This window comes from Phyllobates terribilis, unplaced genomic scaffold, assembly GCF_046119375.1.
Source record: "Phyllobates terribilis strain yellow unplaced genomic scaffold, ASM4611937v1 Scaffold_12__6_contigs__length_324123572, whole genome shotgun sequence".
NCBI classification, from domain to species: Eukaryota; Metazoa; Chordata; class Amphibia; order Anura; family Dendrobatidae; genus Phyllobates; species Phyllobates terribilis.
Window position 1 is genome coordinate 23176121 of NW_027362772.1, and position 25038 is coordinate 23201158.

The 25038-nt window shown below is 55.2% G+C and overlaps 1 protein-coding gene across 1 annotated transcript in view; it reads left to right on the forward strand.

The window, feature by feature from the left end:
- Window positions 1-214: 214 nt before the first annotated feature.
- The window catches only part of LOC141171960 (uncharacterized), a 64824-nt gene continuing 40000 nt past the window's right edge, over window positions 215-25038 (forward strand). The window contains exon 1 of the mRNA XM_073655693.1: window positions 215-251. The gene's annotated coding sequence lies outside the window, so the exon portion shown is untranslated. The remainder of the gene's footprint in view (window positions 252-25038) is intronic.

Sequence of the window (25038 nt, forward strand, 5' to 3'; positions counted from 1 at the left end):
AGGACATCAGATCTGGATAAGGAGGTGGTCTTCCCAAGGTGGTGGTCTCTTGGAGAGATCAACTGTATGTGTGCTTTATATGAATCAGAAAGCTTTGCTTTTTACAGAAACCTTTACAGACATCCTCTTCATCTTGGTTTCCAGGCAGGGGATTTCTCAGAATTGGCCGCCCTCCCACTTCAGCTTTTTATTATTTTACTTTCATAAAGTCTTCATAAGAATTTGGAGTTTCTGCATCATTGAAGACCTAGGTAATGTTCTCTCATTCTTTGACTTCATTATTTCTATGAGATTCTATTAAGGAATCCAGATAATTTCTCCTATTCAGACTGAGGAGTTACGATGGTTGGGGTAGAATAAAGAGGCCCCAACGGAACAATTAAATTGGGTTTCTCTTTGTTAATGATCTTACTTCCATCCCTTACAACTGAGACTGAGACTGTGCACTTCCTATCGAACCTTGATAATAGAGTTGCCAGTAACTAACCGTTTTGATTGATAATTGACGACAGGTGCAGATGTTACATTTACATCAGTCATAAGGGACTTAATCCCCACTGTGATTGGACAAATTCTATAATCTGCTACCACATATAGACAACCCTGTACTTCCCTACACCACCATGGATGATTATATTAACCTTTGTCAACCCTAGACCACCAGGGGTGCTGACAATACTCTAGACCACCAGGGATGATTATATTAACCTTTCCCCACCCTAGACCACCAGAAATGCTGACAATAACTACCTCATTATGCTAGACCACCAGGGATGCTGACAATGACTAGCTCACTATGATAGATCACCAAGGATGCGGACAATATCTTAGACCACCAGGAATGATTATATTAACCTTTCCCCACCCTAGACCACCAGAAATGCTGACAATAACTACTTCCCTATGTTAGACCAACAGGGATGCTGACAATACCCTAGACCACCAGGGATGCTGATAATAACTATCTCACTATGCTAGACCATCAGGTATGCTGATGATACCCTAGATCATCAGGGATGCTGACAATAATGACCTCACTATGCTAGATCAACTGGGCTTTTGGTATGGAGCACTCCAACAGAATAGGCAAATGATGCCAAGACCACCAACCAAGCTGCCATTTATCCCTTAACTGCCCTGGACCAGCAGGGATCTTAGTATTCACACTTTCATAGTTTTATACCACAAGGATATTATGTTTTTGAGCTTCTGGCATAAAACAGTATGTGACCATATGTCATGTTTGGCTACCAAAATTTGAAACTTTGAGGATGGTGCTCTGAGAAGTTTCCTATTGCCCATTGTGAAGCGCTGCTGCCCACTTATATGGCCGATTGGCTCATGTATGCTCATTTTTTGGCATCAGAGCCCAGGGGCACGGAGACCCCTGCACCTGCAAGAAAATTCATTATCAGACGTATATGCAGACGGCACATCCTGAGCTGATATTACCAGTTATCATATCTGCAAGTGTCATTAGGGAAGAAGGTATAAAACATGGAGGGGAACGTGTGGGACTGATGCAGATGGTGGAAACATCAACCCCAACGCAGAAGGCAATTGTCTTGTATGAGGGGAAATAGAAGGAGACCCTCTATAATACAGAAAGCCGTGAGCACATATTTGCTTCTAGTTAGAGGTAACCACATCAACATCCTCGCTGGGAAAAGATGAAGAAGCCTCTGAATAGATAAGACTCACATTTCTTCTGTTGCTTCCTTTTTTCATTTTTTTTGTGTAAAGTTACAAATGTTGCAGAACTGAAGCCGACAGCGAATTGTTTCATTTTTCCATTGTGATACAAAAAAAATACTCAGCTTTGTTACATCTCTGCTTTGGTGTCAGCTACATTTCTGTATCTCACAGAAGCAAACTCCTATCTATCAGCCATGTATTAGAACATCAAAACTTTTTTTTAACTTTTTTATTTTGCTAAACTTTCTACAATACAAAAATATTTACAGTATCTTTGCGAAAACAACTTCAGTCCAATGAAATCACACAGAATGATACAAAGAATTACACAGAATGTTACAATAACACATCGCACATGTATCATGTTTATAACCCACCAAAAAAAACCAAATATAAAAGATATATAAAATATATTAACTTTCCCATTTCTATACAATGTCAGAAGAAACTTCCATCGCTGATTATCTTTATGTACAATTGATTTTTTTTTTAATCAGGTTCAATTCATTCTAATACTAATGGGAAAAAATATTACAGATATACAGTATACAGTATTAACCCTTTGGTGCTGTGCTCCATACAGTGCAGGTGCCAGCTGTGACACACAGTTGGCGCCGGACAGTCACTTGTTATTGCATCCAGCTCCAATCGTAACAGTTTAACCTCCCAGATGTCCTTGCGAACAAACACCCAAACACCTGCCCCTTTTCTGCCATTGAGATACTATGGCCTCCGACCCTGCCATCTTGGTACTACTGTGAAGCCCAGGCATTGGCTCGGCTTTAAAGGAGATCATACATTTTATTATGCACTGAGGTTCATGTACCCCAGGAGGAGAAAAAAATAAAATGAGAATAAATTTTAATAAGAAAAATATAAAAAAACGCTTAAAAACTTGAATCAGACCCATTTACCCCAAATTAAAAATAAAAAAAATACACATGTTCGATATTGATTATTGATTAGGACCTGTCACCAAACTTTTCATGTTGAACTGGACACATGATGTAATAGTGACTGCAAAGCGAAATAATTTTTTTTTTTTTTTAGATTAAAATTTTATTAAACTAACATTTTGGGGCTCAGACAATGATGACGACATAAGCAAAATTAGTTGTTTTTTTTGCCAAATTTTTTTTTTCTTACAAAATTCAGATTTTTTTTTCACCACTGAAACAAAAATAACTATACATGTTTGGTATCTGTGTACTTGTACTGACCTGGGGAATCATAATGGCAGGTCAGATTTACCGTATAGTGAACATGGGAAATAGAATACCCAAAAAACAATTGAGGAGTTCCACTTTTTTTTTGCAATTTCAATGCACTTGGAATTTGTGTCCCTTTTTCCATTGCATCAAAAGATAAAATGAATGGAGTCATTCAAAAGTACAACTCGTCCCACAAAAAAACAAGCCCTCAGACGTCTATGTGGATGGAAAAATAATGGGAGGAAATTGTTTGTGGTGAGAAGGGGTTAATGAGGTTGTTCGCCCCGGATAAGGAGAAAATTGTGAACTATTTCATATTTCATATATTTTTCTTTATGGTTTAATATGGGGTCACGAGTCCTTCTGATCCAGGACACACGTCGGATGAACGCTGACCGATAAGATGAACCATCATCATTATTAAAAACCTCCTGTAAATTCAGTAGATGATTCAAAGGCGCAGGGAAGCAATCGAATAAACTATGGAATAAGTCTTCTATAAATTGAATATCTGGAAGTTTGGAAATATAAAGCCTGAGAATGACTATTCATCTATATGAATATCAAAATTTAGATTGTGAGGCCCAATGGGGACAGTGATGATGTCTGTAAAGCGCTGTGGAAATTAAAGGCGCAGAGGCAGAGCCAGATGTAGAACTATAGGCAGTGCAAGAGCCAGTACCAGGAAAAGCATCAGAGGCAGCTAAGGCATTATCAGATACAGAATGAGAAAGAGCACCAGAGGCAGGACCAGGGGCAGAACCAGAGACTGCACCAAAGGCAGCACCAGAGGCAGCATCAGAGGCAGAACCAAAGACTGCACCAGAGGCAGCACCAGAGGCAGCACCAGAGGCAGCATCAGAGGCAGCACCAGAGGCAGCATCAGAGGCAGGACCAGGGGCAGAACCAGAGACTACACCAGAGGCAGCACCAGAGGCAGCACCAGAGGCAGCATCAGAGGCAGCACCAGAGGCAGCATCAGAGGCAGGACCAGGGGCAGAACCAGAGACTGCACCAAAGGCAGCACCAGAGGCAGCATCAGAGGCAGGACCAGGGGCAGAACCAGAGACTGCACCAAAGGCAGCACCAGAGGCAGCATCAGAGGCAGGACCAGGGGCAGAACCAGAGACTGCACCAAAGGCAGCACCAGAGGCAGCACCAGAGGCAGGACCAGGGGCAGAACCAGAGACTGCACCAAAGGCAGCACCAGAGGCAGCATCAGAGGCAGGACCAGGAGCAGAACCAGAGACTGCACCAGAGGCAGCACCAGAGGCAGCACCAGAGGCAGCATCAGAGGCAGCACCAGAGGCAGCATCAGAGGCAGCATCAGAGGCAGGACCAGGGGCAGAACCAGACACTGCACCAGAGGCAGCACCAGAGGCAGCACCAGAGGCAGGACCAGGGGCAGAACCAGAGACTGCACCAGAGGCAGCATCAGAGGCAGCATCAGAGGCAGGACCAGGGGCAGAACCAGAGACTGCACCAGAGGCAGCACCAGAGGCAGGACCAGGGGCAGAACCAGAGACTGTACCAGAGGCAGCACCAGAGGCAGCATCAGAGGCAGGACCAGGGGCAGAACCAGAGACTGCACCAGAGGCAGAACCAGGGGCAGAACCAGAGACTGCACAGAGGCAGCACCAGAGGCAGGACCAGGGGCAGAACCAGAGGCAGCATCAGAGGCAGGACCAGGGGCAGAACCAGAGACTGCACCAAAGGTAGCACCAGAGGCAGCATCAGAGGCAGAATCAGAGGCAGGACCAGGGGCAGAACCAGAGGCAGCACCAGAGGCAGCACCAGAGGCAGCATCAGAGGCAGCACCAGAGGCAGCATCAGAGGCAGCATCAGAGGCAGGACCAGGGGCAGAACCAGAGACTGCACCAGAGGCAGCACCAGAGACAGCATCAGAGGCAGGACCAGGGGCAGAACCAGAGACTGCACCAGAGGCAGCATCAGAGGCAGGATCAGAGGCAGGACCAGGGGCAGAACCAGAGACTGCCCCAGAGGCAGCACCAGAGGCAGGACCAGGGGCAGAACCAGAGACAGCACCAGAGGCAGCACCAGAGGCAGCACCAGAGGCAGCATCAGAGGCAGGACAAGGGGCAGAACCAGAGGCAGCATCAGAGGCAGGACCAGGGGCAGGACCAGAGACTGCACCAAAGGCAGCACCAGAGGCAGCACCAGAGGCAGGACCAGGGGCAGAACCAGAGACTGCAACAGAGGCAGCACCAGAGGCAGCATCAGAGGCAGGACCAGGGGCAGGACCAGAAACTGCACCAGAGGCAGCATCAGAGGCAGCACCAGAGGCAGAACCAGAGACAGCACCAGAGGCAGCACCAGAGGCAGCACCAGAGGCAGAACCAGAGACAGCACCAGAGGCAGCACCAGAGGCAGCACCAGAGGCAGGACCAGGGGCAGAACCAGAGACTGCACCAGAGGCAGCACCAGAGGCAGGACCAGGGGCAGAACCAGACACTGCACCAGAGGCAGCACCAGAGGCTGGACCAGGGGCAGAACCAGAGACTGCACCAGAGGCAGCACCAGAGGCAGCACCAGAGGCAGCATCAGAGGCAGGACCAGGGGCAGGACCAGAGACTGCACCAAAGGAAGCACCAGAGGCAGCACCAGAGGCAGGACCAGGGGCAGAACCAGAGACTGAACCAGAGGCAGCACCAGAGGCAGCACCAGAGGCAGCATCAGAGGCAGGACCAGGGGCAGGACCAGAGACTGCACCAAAGGCAGCACCAGAGGCAGCACCAGAGGCAGCATCAGAGGCAGGACCAGGGGCAGGACCAGAGACTGCACCAAAGGCAGCACCAGAGGCAGCACCAGAGGCAGGACCAGGGGCAGAACCAGAGACTGCACAGGAGGCAGCACCAGAGGCAGCACCAGAGGCAGCATCAGAGGCAGGACCAGGGGCAGGACCAGAAACTGCACCAGAGGCAGCATCAGAGGCAGCACCAGAGGCAGAACCAGAGACAGCACCAGAGGCAGCACCAGAGGCAGCACCAGAGGCAGAACCAGAGACAGCACCAGAGGCAGCACCAGAGGTAGGACCAGGGGCAGAACCAGAGACTGCACCAGAGGCAGCACCAGAGGCAGGACCAGGGGCAGAACCAGACACTGCACCAGAGGCAGCACCAGAGGCTGGACCAGGGGCAGAACCAGAGACTGCACCAGAGGCAGCACCAGAGGCAGGACCAGGGGCAGAACCAGAGACTGCACCAGAGGCAGCACCAGAGGCAGGACCAGGGGCAGAACCAGAGACTGCACCAGAGGCAGCACCAGAGGCAGGACCAGGGGCAGAACCAGAGACTGCACCAGAGGCAGCACCAGAGGCAGGACCAGGGGCAGAACCAGAGACTGCACCAGAGGCAGCACCAGAGGCAGCATCAGAGGCAGGACCAGGGGCAGGACCAGAAACTGCACCAGAGGCAGCATCAGAGGCAGCACCAGAGGCAGAACCAGAGACAGCACCAGAGGCAGCACCAGAGGCAGCACCAGAGGCAGAACCAGAGACAGCACCAGAGGCAGCACCAGAGGCAGCACCAGAGGCAGGACCAGGGGCAGAACCAGAGACTGCACCAGAGGCAGCACCAGAGGCAGGACCAGGGGCAGAACCAGACACTGCACCAGAGGCAGCACCAGAGGCTGGACGAGGGGCAGAACCAGAGACTTCACCAGAGGCAGCACCGGAGGCAGGACCAGGAGCAGAACCAGAGACTGCACCAGAGGCAGCACCAGAGGCAGGACCAGGGGCAGGACCAGAGACTGCACCAGAGGCAGCACCAGAGGCAGCACCAGAGGCAGGACCAGGGGCAGAACCAGAGACTGCACCAGAGGCAGCACCAGAGGCAGGACCAGGGGCAGAGCTAGAGACTGCACCAGAGGCAGCACCAGAGGCAGGACCAGGGGCAGAACCAGACACTGCACCAGAGGCAGCACCAGAGGCTGGACCAGGGGCAGAACCAGAGACTGAACCAGAGGCAGCACCAGAGGCAGGACCAGGGGCAGAACCAGAGACTGCACCAGAGGCAGCACCAGAGGCAGGACCTGGGGCAGGACCAGAGACTGCACCAGAGGCAGCACCAGAGGCAGCACCAGAGGCAGGACCAGGGGCAGAACCAGAGACTGCACCAGAGGCAGCACCAGAGGCAGGACCAGGGGCAGAACCAGAGACTGCACCAGAGGCAGCACCAGAGGCAGGACCAGAAACAGCACCAGAGGCAGCACCAGAGGCAGCATCAGAGGCAGGACCAGGGGCAGGACCAGAGACTGCACCAAAGGCAGCACCAGAGGCAGCACCAGAGGCAGCATCAGAGGCAGGACAAGGGGCAGGACCAGAGACTGCACCAAAGGCAGCACCAGAGGCAGCAGCAGAGGCAGGACCAGGGGCAGAACCAGAGACTGCACCAGAGACAGCACCAGAGGCAGCATCAGAGGCAGGACCAGGGGCAGGACCAGAAACTGCACCAGAGGCAGCATCAGAGGCAGCACCAGAGGCAGAACCAGACACAGCACCAGAGGCAGCACCAGAGGCAGCACCAGAGGCAGAACCAGAGACAGCACCAGAGGCAGCACCAGAGGCAGGACCAGGGGCAGAACCAGAGACTGCACCAGAGGCAGCATCAGAGGCAGGACCAGGGGCAGAACCAGACACTGCACCAGAGGCAGCACCAGAGGCTGGACCAGGGGCAGAACCAGAGACTGCACCAGAGGCAGCACCAGAGGCAGGACCAGGGGCAGAACCAGAGACTGCACCAGAGGCAGCACCAGAGGCAGGACCAGGGGCAGAACCAGAGACTGCACCAGAGGCAGCACCAGAGGCAGGACCAGGGGCAGAACCAGAGACTGCACCAGAGGCAGCACCAGAGGCAGGACCAGGGGCAGGACCAGAGACTGCACCAGAGGCAGCACCAGAGGAAGCACCAGAGGCAGGACCAGGGGCAGAACCAGAGACTGCACCAGAGGCAGCACCAGAGGCAGGACCAGGGGCAGAACCAGAGACTGCACCAGAGGCAGCACCACAGGCAAGACCAGGGGCAGAACCAGAGACTGCACCAGAGGCAGCACCAGAGGCAGCATCAGAGTCAGGACCAGGGGCAGGACCAGAAACTGCACCAGAGGCAGCATCAGAGGCAGCACCAGAGGCAGAACCAGAGACAGCACCAGAGGCAGCACCAGAGGCAGCACCAGAGGCAGAACCAGAGACAGCACCAGAGGCAGCACCAGAGGCAGGACCAGGGGCAGAACCAGAGACTGCACCAGAAGCAGCACCAGAGGCAGGACCAGGGGCAGAACCAGACACTGCACCAGAGGCAGCACCAGAGGCTGGACCAGGGGCAGAACCAGAGACTACACCAGAGGCAGCACCAGAGGCAGCACCAGAGGCAGCATCAGAGGCAGGACCAGAGACTGCACCAAAGGCAGCACCAGAGGCAGCACCAGAGGCAGGACCAGGGGCAGAACCAGAGACTGCACCAGAGGCAGCACCAGAGGCAGCACCAGAGGCAGCATCAGAGGCAGGACCAGGGGCAGGACCAGAGACTGCACCAAAGGCAGCACCAGAGGCAGCACCAGAGGCAGCATCAGAGGCAGGACCAGAGGCAGGACCTGAGACTGCACCAAAGGCAGCACCAGAGGCAGCACCAGAGGCAGGACCAGGGGCAGAACCAGAGACTGCACCAGAGGCAGCACCAGAGGCAGCACCAGAGGCAGCATCAGAGGCAGGACCAGGGGCAGGACCAGAAACTGCACCAGAGGCAGCATCAGAGGCAGCACCAGAGGAAGAACCAGAGACAGCACCAGAGGCAGCACCAGAGGCAGGACCAGAGGCAGAACCAGAGACTGCACCAGAGGCAGCACCAGAGGCAGGACCAGGGGCAGAACCAGAGACTGCACCAGAGGCAGCAACAGAGGCAGGACCAGAAACAGCACCAGAGGCAGCACCAGAAGCAGCATCAGAGGCAGGACCAGGGGCAGGACCAGAGACTGCACCAAAGGCAGCACCAGAGGCAGCACCAGAGGCAGCATCAGAGGCAGGACAAGGGGCAGGACCAGAGACTGCACCAAAGGCAGCACCAGAGGCAGGACCAGAAACAGCACCAGAGGCAGCACCAGAGGCAGCATCAGAGGCAGGACCAGGGGCAGGACCAGAGACTGCACCAAAGGCAGCACCAGAGGCAGCACCAGAGGCAGCATCAGAGGCAGGACAAGGAGCAGGACCAGAGACTGCACCAAAGGCAGCACCAGAGGCAGCACCAGAGGCAGGACCAGGGGCAGAACCAGAGACTGCACCAGAGGCAGCACCAGAGGCAGCATCAGAGGCAGGACCAGGGGCAGGACCAGAAACTGCACCAGAGGCAGCATCAGAGGCAGCACCAGAGGCAGAACCAGAGACAGCACCAGAGGCAGCACCAGAGGCAGCACCAGAGGCAGAACCAGAGACAGCACCAGAGGCAGCACCAGAGGCAGCACCAGAGGCAGGACCAAGGGCAGAACCAGAGACTGCACCAGAGGCAGCACCAGAGGCAGTACCAGGGGCAGAACCAGACACTGCACCAGAGGCAGCACCAGAGGCTGGGCCAGGGGCAGAACCAGAGACTGCACCAGAGGCAGCACCAGAGGCAGGACCAGGGGCAGGACCAGAGACTGCACCAGAGGCAGCACCAGAGGCAGCACCAGAGGCAGGACCAGGGGCAGAACCAGAGACTGCACCAGAGGCAGCACCAGAGGCAGGACCAGGGGCAGAACCAGAGACTGCACCAGAGGCAGCACCAGAGGCAGGACCAGGGGCAGAACCAGAGACTGCACCAGAGGCAGCACCAGAGGCAGCATCAGAGGCAGGACCAGGGGCAGGACCAGAAACTGCACCAGAGGCAGCATCAGAGGCAGCACCAGAGGCAGAACCAGAGACAGCACCAGAGGCAGCACCAGAGGCAGCACCAGAGGCAGAACCAGAGACAGCACCAGAGGCAGCACCAGAGGCAGGACCAGGGGCAGAACCAGAGACTGCACCAGAGGCGGCACCAGAGGCAGGACCAGGGGCAGAACCAGACACTGCACCAGAGGCAGCACCAGAGGCTGGACCAGGGGCAGAACCAGAGACTGCACCAGAGGCAGCACCAGAGGCAGGACCAGGGGCAGGACCAGAGACTGCACCAGAGGCAGCACCAGAGGCAGCACCAGAGGCAGGACCAGGGGCAGAACCAGAGACTGCACCAGAGGCAGCACCAGAGGCAGGACCAGAAACAGCACCAGAGGCAGGACCAGAGGCAGAACCAGAGACTGCACCAGAGGCAGCACCAGAGGCAGCACCAGAGGCAGAATCAGAAACAGCACCAGAGGCAGCATCAGAGGCACCACCAGAGACTGCACCAGAGGCAGAACCAGAGGCAGAACCAGAGACTGCACCAGAGGCAGCACCAGAGGCAGCACCAGAGGCAGCACCAGAAACTGCACCAGAGGCAACATCAGAGGCAGCACCAGAGGCAGCATGAGAGACAGCACCAGAGGCAGCACCAGAGGCAGGACCAGAGGCAGAACCAGAGACTGCACCAGAGGCAGCACCAGAGGCAGCACCAGAGGCAGCACCAGAAACTGCACCAGAGGCAGCATCAGAGGCAGCACCAGAGGCAGCATGAGAGACAGCACCAGAGGCAGAACCAGAAACTGCACCAGAGGCAGGACCAGAGGAAGGACCAGAGACTGCATCAGAGGCAGCACCAGAGGCAGCAACAGAAACTGCACCAGAGGCAGCATCAGAGACAGCACCAGAAATAGCACCAGAGGCAGCACCAGAGGTAGCATCAGATGCAACATCAGAGGCAGCACCAGAGGCAGCATCAGAGACAGAACCAGAAACTGCACCAGAGGCATCATCAGAGGCAGAACCAGAAACAGCACCAGAAACTGCACGAGAGGCAGGACCAGGGCAGCATCAGAGGCAGCACCTGAGGCATCATCAGAGGCAGAAACAGAAACTGCACCAGAGGCAGAACCAGGGGCAGCATCAGAGACAGAACCAGAAACAGCACCAGAAACTGCACGAGAGGCAGGACCAGAGGAAGCATCAGAGGCAGAACCAGAAACTGTACCAGAGACATCATCAGAGGCAGCACCAGAAACAGGACCAGAAACTGCACCAGAGGCAGCATCAGAGGCAGCACCAGAGGCAGCATCAGATGCAGCATCAGAGACTGAACCAGAAACAGCACCAGAATCTGCACCAGAGGCAGGACCAGAAACTGCACCAGAGGCAGAACCAGTGAAAGCATCAGAGGCAGCACCAGAAACTGCACCAGAGGCCGCACCAGAGGAAGCATCAGAGGCAGAACCAGAAACTGCACAAGAGGCAGCACCAGAGGAAGCATCAGAGGCAGCACCAGAAACTGCACCAGAGGCAGCACCAGAGGCAGCACCAGAGGCAGCACCAGAGGAAGCATCAGAGGCAGCACCAGAAACTACACCAGAGGCAGGACCAGGGGCAGCATCAGAGACAGAACCAGAAACAGCACCAGAAACTGCACCAGAGGCAGGAACAGGGGCAGCACCAAAGGCAGCACCAGAGGCAGCATCAGAGGCAGCATCAGAGGCATTATCAGAGGCAGCACCAGAAACTGCACCAGAGGCAGGACCAGGGGCAGCATCAGAAACAGAACCAGAAACAGCACAAGAAACTGCACCAGAGGCAGAACCAGAGGAAGCATCAAAGGCATCATCAGAGACAGAACCAGAAACAGCACCAGAGGCAACATCAGAGACAGAACCAGAAACTGCACCAGAGGCAGGACCTGGGGCCGCATCAGAGGCAGCACCAGAAACTGCACCAGAGGCAGCACCAGGGGCAGCATCAGAGACAGAACCAGAAACTGCACCAGAGGCAGCATCAGAGACAGAACCATAAACTGCACCAGAGGCAGGACCAGGGGCAGCATCAGAGGCAGCACCAGAGGCAGGACCAGAGGCATTATCAGAGACAGCACCAGAAACTGCACCAGAGGCAGGACCAGAGGCAGAACCAGAGACTGCACCAGAGGCAGCACCAGAGGCAGCTCTAGAAACTTCACCAGAGGCAGGACCAAGGGCAGCATCAGAGGAAGCACCAGAAACTGCACCAGAGGCTGGACCAGAGGCAGCATCAGAGACAGAACCAGAAACAGCACCAGAGGCAGGAACAGGGTCAGCATCAGAGGCAGCACTAGAGGCAGAACCAGAAACTGCACCAGAGGCAGGACCAGGGCCAGCATCAGAGACTGAACCATAAACAGCACCAGAAACTGCACCAGAGGCAGGACCAGAGGAAGCATCAGAGACAGAACCAGAAACAGCACCAGAAACTGCACCAGAGGCAGGACCAGAGGATGCATCAGAGACAGAACCAGAAACAGCACCAGAGGCAGGAGCAGAGGCAGCATGAGAGTCATCACCAGGGGCAGAACCAGAAACTGCCCTAGAGGCAGGACCAGGGGCAAAATCAGAGACAGAACCAGAAACAGCACCAGAAACTGCACCAGAGGCAGGACCAGAGAAAGCATCAGAAGCAGCACCAGAAACTGCACCAGAGGCAGGACCAGGGGCAGCATCAGAGACAGAACCAGAAACAGCACCAGAGGCAGGACCAGAGGCAGCATCAGAGGCAGCACCAGAGGCAGAACTAGAAATTGCACCAGAGGCAGGACCAGGGGCAGCATCAGAGACAGAACCAGAAACAGCACCAGAAACTGCACCAGAGGCAGGACCAGGGGCAGCATCAGAGACGGAACCAGAAACAGCACCAGAAACTGCACCAGAGGCAGGAGCAGAGGAAGCATCAGAGACAGATCCAGAAACAGCACCAGAAACTGCACCAGAGGCAGCACCAGGGGCAGCATCAGAGGCAGAACCAGAAACAGCACCAGAGGCAGGAGCAGAGGCAGCATCAGAGACAGAACCAGAAACAGCACCAGAGGCAGGAGCAGAGGCAGCATCAGAGTCATCACCAGAGGCAGAACCAGAACCTTCCCTAGAGGCAGGACCAGGGGCAGCATCAGAGACAGAGCCAGAAACAGCACCAGAAACTGCACCAGAGGCAGGAGCAGAGGAAGCATCAGAGACAGAACCAGAAACAGCACCAGAGGCAGGACCATAGGCAGCATCAGAGACAGAACCTGAAACTGCACCAGAGGCAGGACCAGGGGCAGCATCAGAGACAGAAGCAGAAACTGCACCAGAGGCAGCATCAGAGACAGAACCATAAACTGCACCAGAGGCAGGACCAGGGACAGCATCAGAGGCAGCACCAGAGGCAGAACCAGAAACTGCACCAGAGGCAGGACCAGAGGAAGCATCAGAGGCAGCACGAGAAACTGCACCAGAGGCAGGACCAGAGACTGCACCAGAGGCTGCACCAGAAACTGCACCAGAGGCAGGACCAGGGGCAGCATCAGAGACAGAACCAGAAACTGCACCAGAGGCAGCATCAGAGACAGAACCATAAACTGCACCAGAGGTAGGACCAGGGACAGCATCAGAGGCAGCACCAGAGGCAGAACCAGAAACTGCACCAGAGGCAGGACCAGAGGCATTATCAGAGACAGCACCAGAAACTGCACCAGAGGCAGCATCAGAGGCAGCACCAGAAACTGCACCAGAGGCAGGACCAGGGGCAGCATCAAAGACAGCACAAGAAACTGCACCAGAGACTGGACCAGAGGCAGCATCAGAGACAGACCCAGAAACAGAACCAGAAACTGCGCCAGAAGCAGCATCAGAGGCAGCTCTAGAAACTTCACCAGAGGCAAGACCAAGGGCAGCATCAGAGGAAGCACCAGAAACTGCACTAGAGGCTGGACCAGAGGCAGCATCAGAGACAGAACCAGAAACAGCACCAGAGGCAGGACCAGAGGCAGCATCAGAGGCAGCACCAGAGGCAGAACCAGAAACTGCACCAGAGGCAGGACCAGTGGTAGCATCAGAGACTGAACCAGAAACATCACCAGAAACTGCACCAGAGGCAGGACCAGAGGAAGCATCAGAGACAGAACAAGAAACAGCACCAGAAACTGCACCAGAAGCAGGACCAGAGGAAGCATCAGAGACAGAACCAGAAACAGCACCAGAGGCAGGACCAGGGGCAGCATCAGAGACAGAACCAGAGGCAGAACCAGAAACTGCCCTAGAGGCAGGACCAGGGGCAGCATCAGAGACAGAACCAGAAACAGCACCAGAAACTGCACCAGAGGCAGGACCAGAGGAAGCATAAGAGGCACCACCAGAAACTGCACCAGAGGCAGCATCAGAGACAGAACCAGAAACAGCACCAGAGGCAGAACTAGAAATTGCACCAGAGGCAGCATCAGAGACAGAACCAGAAACAGCACCAGAAACTGCACCAGAGGCAGGACCAGGGGCAGCATCAGAGACAGAACCAGAAACAGCACCAAAAACTGCACCAGAGGCAGGACCAGAGGAAGCATCAAAGGCATCATCAGAGACAGAACCAGAAACAGCACCAGAGGCAGGACCAGAGGCAACATCAGAGACAGAACCAGAAACTGCACCAGAGGCAGGACCAGGGGCCGCATCAGAGGCAGCACCAGAAACTGCACCAGAGGCAGCATCAGAGACAGAACCATAAACTGCACCAGAGGCAGGACCAGGGGCAGCATCAGAGGCAGCACCAGAGGCAGGACCAGAGGCAGGACCAGAGGCAGGACCAGAGACTGCACCAGAGGCAGCACCAGAAACTGCACCAGAGGCAGGACCAGGGGCAGCATCAGAGACAGCACCAGAAACTGCACCAGAGGCAGAACCAGAGACTGCACCAGAGGCAGCACCAGAGGCAGCACCAGAGGCAGGACCAGGGGCAGGACCAGAGACTGCACCAGAGGCAGCACCAGAAACTGCACCAGAGGCAGGACCAGGGGCAGCATCAGAGACAGCACCAGAAACTGCACCAGAGACTGGACCAGAGGCAGCATCAGAGACAGAACCAGAAACAGCACCAGAAACTGCGCCAGAGGCAGGACCAGAGGAAGCATCAGAGACAGAACCAGAAACAGCACCAGAAACTGCACCAGAGGCAGGACCAGAGGAAGCATCAGAGACAGAACCAGAAACAGCACCAGAGGCAGGACCAGAGGCTGCATCAGAGACAGAACCAGAAACAGCACCAGAGGCAGGACCAGAGGCAGCATCAGAGGCAGCACCAGAGGCATAACCAGAAACTGCACCAGAGGCAGGACCAGGGGTAGCATCAGAGACTGAACCAGAAACAGCACCAGAAACTGCACCAGAGGCAGGACCAGAGGAAGCATCAGAGACAGAACCAGAAACAGCATCAGAAACTGCACCAGAGGCAGGTCCAGAGGAAGCATCAGAGACAGAACCAGAAACAGCACCAGAGGTAGGACCAGAGGAAGCATAAGAGGCACCACCAGAAACTGCACCAGAGGCAGGACCAGGGACAGCATCAGAGACAGAACCAGAAACAGCACCAGAAACTGCACCAGAGGCAGGACCAGAGGAAGCATCAGAGACAGAACCAGAAACAGCAACAGAAACTGCACCAGAGGCAGGACCAGAGGAAGCATCAGAGACAGAACCAGTAACAGCACCAGAAACTGCACCAGAGGCAGGACCAGAGGAAGCATCAGAGACAGAACCAGAAACAGCACCAGAAACTGCACCAGAGGTAGGACCAGAGGAAGCATAAGAGGCACCACCAGAAACTGCACCAGAGGCAGGACCAGGGGCAGCATCAGAGACAGAACCAGAAACAGCACCAGAAACTGCACCAGAGGCAGGACCAGAGGAAGCATCAGAGACAGAACCAGAAACAGCAACAGAAACTGCACCAGAGGTAGGACCAGAGGAAGCATCAGGGACAGCACCAGAAACTGCACCAGAGACTGGACCAGAGGCAGCATCAGAGACAGAACCAGAAACAGCACCAGAAACTACGCCAGAGGCAGCATCAGAGGCAGCTCTAGAAACTTCACCAGAGGCAGGACCAAGGGCAGCATCAGAGGAAGCACCAGAAACTGCACCAGAGGCTTGACCAGAGGCAGTATCAGAGACAGAAACAGAAACAGCACCAGAGGCAGGACCAGAGGCAGCATCAGAGGCAGCACCAGAGGCAGAACCAGAAACTGCACCAGAGGCAGAACCAGGGGCAGCATCAGAGACTGAACCAGAAACAGCACCAGAAACTGCACCAGAGGCAGGACCAGAGGCAGCACTAGAAACTGCACCAGAGGCAGGACCAGAGGCAGCATCAGAGGCAGCACCAGAGGCAGAACCAGAAACTGCACCAGAAACTGCACCATAGGCAGGACCAGAGGAAGCATCAGGGACAGAACCAGAGGCAGAACTAGAAATTGCACCAGAGGCAGGACCAGGGGCAGCATCAGAGACTGAACCAGAAACAGCACCAGAAACTGCACCAGAGGCAGGACCAGAGGAAGCACCAGAGGCAGAACTAGAAATTGCACCAGAGGCAGGACCAGAGGAAGCATCAGAGACAGAACCAGAAACAGCACCATAAACTGCACCAGAGGTAGGACCAGAGGAAGCATCAGGGACAGCACCAGAAACTGCACCAGAGACTGGACCAGAGGCAGCATCAGAGACAGAACCAGAAACAGCACCAGAAACTGCGCCAGAGGCAGCATCAGAGGCAGCATCAGAGACAGAACCAGAAACAGCACGAGAGGCAGGAGCAGAGGCAGCATCAGAGTCATCACCAGAGGCAGAACCAGAAACTGCCCTAGAAGCAGGACCAGAGGAAGCATAAGAGGCACCACCAGAAACTGCACCAGAGGCAGCATCAGAGACAGAACCAGAAACAGCACCAGAGGCAGGACCAGGGGCAGCATCAGAGACAGAGCCAGAAACAGCACCAGAGGCAGGACCAGAGGCAGCATCAGAGGCAGCACCAGAGGCAGAACTAGAAATTGCACCAGAGGCAGGACCAGGGGCAGCATCAGAGACAGAACCAGAAACAGCACCAGAAACTGCACCAGAGGCAGGACCAGAGGAAGCATCAGAGGCAGAACCAGAATCTGCACCAGAGGCAGCATCAGAGACAGAACCATAAACTGCACCAGAGGCAGGACCAGGGACAGCATCAGAGGCAGCACCAGAGGCAGGACCAGAGGCATTATCAGAGACAGCACCAGAAACTGCACCAGGGGCAGGACCAGAGACTGCACCAGAGGCAGCATCAGAGGCAGCACCAGAAACTGCACCAGAGGCTGGAACAGAGGCAGCATCAGAGACAGAACCAGAAACAGCACCAGAGGCAGGACCAGAGGCAGCATCAGAGGCAGCACCAGAGGCAGAACCAGAAACTGCACCAGAGGCAGGACGAGGGGTAGCATCAGAGACTGAACCAGAAACAGCACCAGAAACTGCACCAGAGGCAGGACCAGAGGAAGCATCAGAGACAGAACAAGAAACAGCACCAGAAACTGCACCAGAGGCAGGACCAGAGGAAGCATCAGAGACAGAACCAGAAACAGCACCAGAGGCAGGAGCAGAGGCAGCATCAGAGTCATCACCAGAGGCAGAACCAGAAACTGCCCTAGAGGCAGGACCAGGGGCAATATCAGGGACAGATCCAGAAACAGCACCAGAAACTGCACCAGAGGCAGGAGCAGAGGAAGCATAAGAGGCACCACCAGAAACTGCACCAGAGGCAGCATCAGAGACAGAACCAGAAACAGCACCAGAGGCAGGAGCAGAGGCAGCATCAGAGGCAGAACTAGAAATTGCACCAGAGGCAGGACCAGGGGCAGCATCAGGGGCAGCACCAGAAACTGCACCAGAAACTGCACCAGAGGCAGGACCAGAGGAAGCATCAGAGGCAGAACCAGAAACTGCACCAGAGGCAGCATCAGAGACAGAACCATAAACTGCACCAGAGGCAGGACCAGGGACAGCATCAGAGGCAGCACCAGAGGCAGGACCAGAGGCATTATCAGAGACAGCACCAGAAACTGCACCAGGGGCAGGACCAGAGACTGCACCAGAGGCAGCATCAGAGGCAGCACCAGAAACTGCACCAGAGGCTTTACCAGAGGCAGCATCAGAGACAGAACCAGAAAGAGCACAAGAAACTGCACCAGAGGCAGGACCAGAGACAGAACCAGAAACAGCACCAGAGGCAGGACCAGAGGCAGCATCAGAGACAGAACCAGAAACAGCACCAGAGGCAGGACCAGAGGCAGCATCAGAGGCAGCACCAGAGGCAGAACCAGAAACTGCACCAGAGGCAGGACCAGGGGCAGCATCAGAGACTGAACCAGAAACTGCACCAGAGACTGGACCAGAAGCAGCATCAGAGACAGAACCAGAAACAGCACCAGAAACTGCGCCAGAGGCAGCCTCAGAGGCAGCTCTAGAAACTGCACCAGAGTCAGGACCAGAGACTGCACCAGAGGCAGAACCAGGGGCAGCATCAGAGACTGAACCAGAAACAGCATCAGAAACTGCACCAGAGGCAGGACCAGGGACAGCATCAGAGACAGAACCAGAAACAGCACCAGAAACTGCACCAGAGGCAGGACCAGAGGAAGCATCAGAGGCAGCACCAGAGGCAGAACTAGAAATTGCACCAGAGGCAGGACCAGGGGCAGCATCAGAGACAGAACCAGAAACAGCACCAGAAACTGCACCAGAGGCAGGACCAGAGGAAGCATCAGAGGCAGAACCAGAAACTGCACCAGAGGCAGGACCAGGGGCAGCATCAGAGACAAAGCCAGAAACAGCACCAGAAACTGCACCAGAGGCAGGACCAGAGGAAGCATCAGAGACAGAACCAGAAACAACACCAGAAACTGCACCAGAGGTAGGACCAGAGGAAGCATCAGGGACAGCACCAAAAACTGCACCAGAGACTGGACCAGATGCAGCATCAGAGACAGAACCAGAAACAGCACCAGAAACTGCGCCAGAGGCAGCATCAGAGGCAGCTCTAGAAACTTCACCAGAGGCAGAACCAGAGGAAGCATCAGAGACAGAACCAGAAACAGCACCAGCGGCAGGAGCAGAGGCAGCATCAGAGTCATCACCAGAGGCAGAACCAGAAACTGCCCTAGAGGCAGGACCAGGGGCAACATCAGAGACAGAACCAGAAACAGCACCAGAAACTGCACCAGAGGTAGGACCAGAGGAAGCACCAGGGACAGCACCAGAAACTGCACCAGAGACTGGACCAGAGGCAGCATCAGAAACAGAACTAGAAACAGCACCAGAAACTGCACCAGAGGCAGGACCAGAGGAAGCAAAAGAGGCACCACCAGAAACTGCACCAGAAGCAGCATCAGAGACGAACCAGAAACAGCACCAGAGGCAGGACCAGAGGCAGCATCAGAGGCAGCACCAGAGGCAGAACTAGAAATTGCACCAGAGGCAGGACCAGGGGCAGCATCAGAGACAGAACAAGAAACAGCACCAGAAACTGCACCAGAGGCAAGACCAGAAGAAGCATCAGAGACAGAACCAGAAACAGCACCAGAGGCAGGAGCACAGGCAGCATCAGAGGCAGCACCAGAGGCAGAACCAGAAACTGCACCAGAGGCAGGACCAGGGGCAGCATCAGAGACAGAACCAGAAACAGCACCAGAAACTGCACCAGAGGCAGGACCAGAGGAAGCATAAGAGGCACCACCAGAAACTGCACCAGAGGCAGGACCAGAGGTAGGACCAGAGGAAGCATCAGGGACAGCACCAGAAACTGCACCAGAGACTGCACCAGAGGTAGGACCAGAGGAAGCATCAGGGACAGCACCATAAACTGCACCAGAGACTGGACCAGATGCAGCATCAGAGACAGAACCAGAAACAGCACCAGAAACTGCGCCAGAGGCAGCATCAGAGGCAGCTCTAGAAACTTCACCAGAGGCAGAACTAGAGGAAGCATCAGAGACAGAACCAGAAACAGCACGAGAGGCAGGAGTAGAGGCAGCATCAGAGACAGAACCAGAAACTGCCCTAGAGGCAGGACCAGAGGAAGCATAAGAGGCAGCACCAGAGGCAGAACCAGAAACAGCACCAGAGGCAGGACCAGAGGCAGAACCAGAAACAGCACCAGAGGCAGGACCAGAGGCAGCATCAGAGGCAGCACCAGAGGCAGAACTAGAAATTGCACCAGAGGCAGGACCAGGGGCAGCATCAGAGACAGAACCAGAAACAGCACCAGAAACTGCACCAGAGGCAGGACCAGAGGAAGCATCAGAGGCAGAACCAGAAACTGAACCAGAGGCAGCATCAGAGACAGAACCATAAACTGCACCAGAGGCAGGACCAGGGACAGCATCAGAGGCAGCACCAGAGACAGAACCATAAACTGCACCAGAGGCAGGACCAGGGACAGCATCAGAGGCAGCACCAGAGGCAGAACCAGAAACTGCACCAGAGGCAGGACGAGGGGTAGCATCAGAGACTGAACCAGAAACAGCACCAGAAACTGCACCAGAGGCAGGACCAGAGGAAGCATCAGAGACAGAACAAGAAACAGCACCAGAAACTGCACCAGAGGCAGGACCAGAGGAAGCATCAGAGACAGAACCAGAAACAGCACCAGAGGCAGGAGCAGAGGCAGCATCAGAGTCATCACCAGAGGCAGAACCAGAAACTGCCCTAGAGGCAGGACCAGGGGCAATATCAGAGACAGATCCAGAAACAGCACCAGAAACTGCACCAGAGGCAGGAGCAGAGGAAGCATAAGAGGCACCACCAGAAACTGCACCAGAGGCAGCATCAGAGACAGAACCAGAAACAGCACCAGAGGCAGGAGCAGAGGCAGCATCAGAGGCAGAACTAGGAATTGCACCAGAGGCAGGACCAGGGGCAGCATCAGAGGCAGAACCAGAAACAGCACCAGAAACTGCACCAGAGGTAGGACCAGAGGAAGCATCAGAGGCAGAACCAGAAACTGCACCAGAGGCAGGACCAGGAGCAGCATCAGAGACAGAACCAGAAACATCACCAGAAACTGCACCAGAGGCAGGACGAGAGGAAGCATCAGAGGCAGAACCAGAAACTGCACCAGAGGCAGCATCAGAGACAGAACCATGAACTGCCCCAGAGGCAGGACCAGGGACAGCATCAGAGGCAGCACCAGAGGCAGGACCAGAGGCATTATCAGAAACAGCACCAGAAACTGCACCAGGGGCAGGACCAGAGACTGCACCAGAGGAAGCATCAGAGGCAGCACCAGAAACTGCACCAGAGGCTTGACCAGAGGCAGCATCAGAGACAGAACCAGAAACAGCACCAGAGGCAGGACCAGAGGCAGCATCAGAGGCAGCACCAGAGGCAGAACCAGAAACTGCACCAGAGGCAGGACCAGGGGCAGCATCAGAGACTGAACCAGAAACTGCACCAAAGACTGGACCAGAAGCAGCATCAGAGACAGAACCAGAAACAGCACCAGAAACTGCTCCAGAGGTAGGACCAGAGGAAGCATCAGAGGCAGCTCTAGAAACTGCACCAGAGGCAGGACCAGAGGCAGCATCAGAGGCAGCAGTAGAGGCAGAACCAGAAACTGCACCAGAGGCAGAACCAGGGGCAGCATCAGAGACAGAACCAGAAACAGCACCAGAAACTGCACCAGAGGCAGGACCAGAGGAAGCATCAGAGGCAGCACAAGAGGCAGAACTAGAAATTGCACCAGAGGCAGGACCAGGGGCAGCATCAGAGACAGAACCAGAAACAGCAACAGAAACTGCACCAGAGGCAGGACCAGAGGAAGCATCAGAGACAGAACCAGTAACAGCACCAGAAACTGCACCAGAGGCAGGACCAGAGGAAGCATCAGAGACAGAACCAGAAACAGCACCAGAAACTGCACCAGAGGTAGGACCAGAGGAAGCATAAGAGGCACCACCAGAAACTGCACCAGAGGCAGGACCAGGGGCAGCATCAGAGACAGAACCAGAAACAGCACCAGAAACTGCACCAGAGGCAGGACCAGAGGAAGCATCAGAGACAGAACCAGAAACAGCAACAGAAACTGCACCAGAGGTAGGACCAGAGGAAGCATCAGGGACAGCACCAGAAACTGCACCAGAGACTGGACCAGAGGCAGCATCAGAGACAGAACCAGAAACAGCACCAGAAACTGCGCCAGAGGCAGCATCAGAGGCAGCTCTAGAAACTTCACCAGAGGCAGGACCAAGGGCAGCATCAGAGGAAGCACCAGAAACTGCACCAGAGGCTTGACCAGAGGCAGTATCAGAGACAGAACCAGAAACAGCACCAGAGGCAGGACCAGAGGCAGCATCAGAGGCAGCACCAGAGGCAGAACCAGAAACTGCACCAGAGGCAGAACCAGGGGCAGCATCAGAGACTGAACCAGAAACAGCACCAGAAACTGCACCAGAGGCAGGACCAGAGGCAGCACTAGAAACTGCACCAGAGGCAGGACCAGAGGCAGCATCAGAGGCAGCACCAGAGGCAGAACCAGAAACAGCACCAGAAACTGCACCAGAGGCAGGACCAGAGGCAGCACTAGAAACTGCACCAGAGGCAGGACCAGAGGAAGCATCAGGGACAGCACCAGAGGCAGAACTAGAAATTGCACCAGAGGCAGGACCAGGGGCAGCATCAGAGACTGAACCAGAAACAGCACCAGAAACTGCACCAGAGGCAGGACCAGAGGAAGCACCAGAGGCAGAACTAGAAATTGCACCAGAGGCAGGACCAGAGGAAGCATCAGAGACAGAACCAGAAACAGCACCATAAACTGCACCAGAGGTAGGACCAGAGGAAGCATCAGGGACAGCACCAGAAACTGCACCAGAGACTGGACCAGAGGCAGCATCAGAGACAGAACCAGAAACAGCACCAGAAACTGCGCCAGAGGCAGCATCAGAGGCAGCATCAGAGACAGAACCAGAAACAGCACGAGAGGCAGGAGCAGAGGCAGCATCAGAGTCATCACCAGAGGCAGAACCAGAAACTGCCCTAGAGGCAGGACCAGAGGAAGCATAAGAGGCACCACCAGAAACTGCACCAGAGGCAGCATCAGAGACAGAACCAGAAACAGCACCAGAGGCAGGACCAGGGGCAGCATCAGAGACAGAACCAGAAACAGCACCAGAGGCAGGACCAGAGGCAGCATCAGACGCAGCACCAGAGGCAGAACTAGAAATTGCACCAGAGGCAGGACCAGGGGCAGCATCAGAGACAGAACCAGAAACAGCACCAGAAACTGCACCAGAGGCAGGACCAGAGGAAGCATCAGAGGCAGAACCAGAAACTGCACCAGAGGCAGCATCAGAGACAGAACCATAAACTGCACCAGAGGCAGGACCAGGGACAGCATCAGAAGCAGCACCAGAGGCAGGACCAGAGGCATTATCAGAGACAGCAACAGAAACTGCACCAGGGGCAGGACCAGAGACTGCACCAGAGGCAGCATCAGAGGCAGCACCAGAAACTGCACCAGAGGCTGGAACAGAGGCAGCATCAGAGACAGAACCAGAAACAGCACCAGAGGCAGGACCAGAGGCAGCATCAGAGGCAGCACCAGAGGCAGAACCAGAAACTGCACCAGAGGCAGGACGAGGGGTAGCATCAGAGACTGAACCAGAAACAGCACCAGAAACTGCACCAGAGGCAGGACCAGAGGAAGCATCAGAGACAGAACAAGAAACAGCACCAGAAACTGCACCAGAGGCAGGACCAGAGGAAGCATCAGAGACAGAACCAGAAACAGCACCAGAGGCAGGAGCAGAGGCAGCATCAGAGTCATCACCAGAGGCAGAACCAGAAACTGCCCTAGAGGCAGGACCAGGGGCAATATCAGAGACAGATCCAGAAACAGCACCAGAAACTGCACCAGAGGCAGGAGCAGAGGAAGCATAAGAGGCACCACCAGAAACTGCACCAGAGGCAGCATCAGAGACAGAACCAGAAACAGCACCAGAGGCAGGAGCAGAGGCAGCATCAGAGGCAGAACTAGAAATTGCACCAGAGGCAGGACCAGGGGCAGCATCAGGGGCAGCACCAGAAACTGCACCAGAAACTGCACCAGAGGCAGGACCAGAGGAAGCATCAGAGGCAGAACCAGAAACTGCACCAGAGGCAGCATCAGAGACAGAACCATAAACTGCCCCAGAGGCAGGACCAGGGACAGCATCAGAGGCAGCACCAGAGGCAGGACCAGAGGCATTATCAGAGACAGCACCAGAAACTGCACCAGAGGCAGCACCAGAGACTGCACCAGAGGCAGCATCAGAGGCAGCACCAGAAACTGCACCAGAGGCTTTACCAGAGGCAGCATCAGAGACAGAACCAGAAACAGCACCAGAAACTGCACCAGAGGCAGGACCAGAGACAGAACCAGAAATAGCACCAGAGGCAGGACCAGAGGCAGCATCAGAGACAGAACCAGAAACAGCACCAGAGGCAGGACCAGAGGCAGCATCAGAGGCAGCACCAGAGGCAGAACCAGAAACTGCACCAGAGGCAGGACCAGGGGCAGCATCAGAGACTGAACCAGAAACTGCACCAGAGACTGGACCAGAAGCAGCATCAGAGACAGAACCAGAAACAGCACCAGAAACTGTGCCAGAGGCAGCATCAGAGGCAGCTCTAGAAACTGCACCAGAGGCAGGACCAGAGACTGCACCAGAGGCAAAACCAGGGGCAGCATCAGAGACTGAACCAGAAACAGCACTAGAAACTGCACCAGAGGCAGGACCAGGGACAGCATCAGAGACAGAACCAGAAACAGCACCAGAAACTGCACCAGAGGCAGGACCAGAGGAAGCATCAGAGGCAGCACCAGAGGCAGAACTAGAAATTGCACCAGAGTCAGGACCAGGGCAGCATCAGAGACAGAACCAGAAACAGCACCAGAAACTGCACCAGAGGCAGGACCAGAGGAAGCATCAGAGGCAGAACCAGAAACTGCACCAGAGGCAGGACCAGGGGCAGCATCAGAGACAGAGCCAGAAACAGCACCAGAAACTGCACCAGAGGCAGGACCAGAGGAAGCATCAGAGACAGAACCAGAAACAGCACCAGAAACTGCACCAGAGGTAGGACCAGAGGAAGCATCAGGGACAGCACCAAAAACTGCACCAGAGACTGGACCAGATGCAGCATCAGAGACAGAACCAGAAACAGCACCAGAAACTGCACC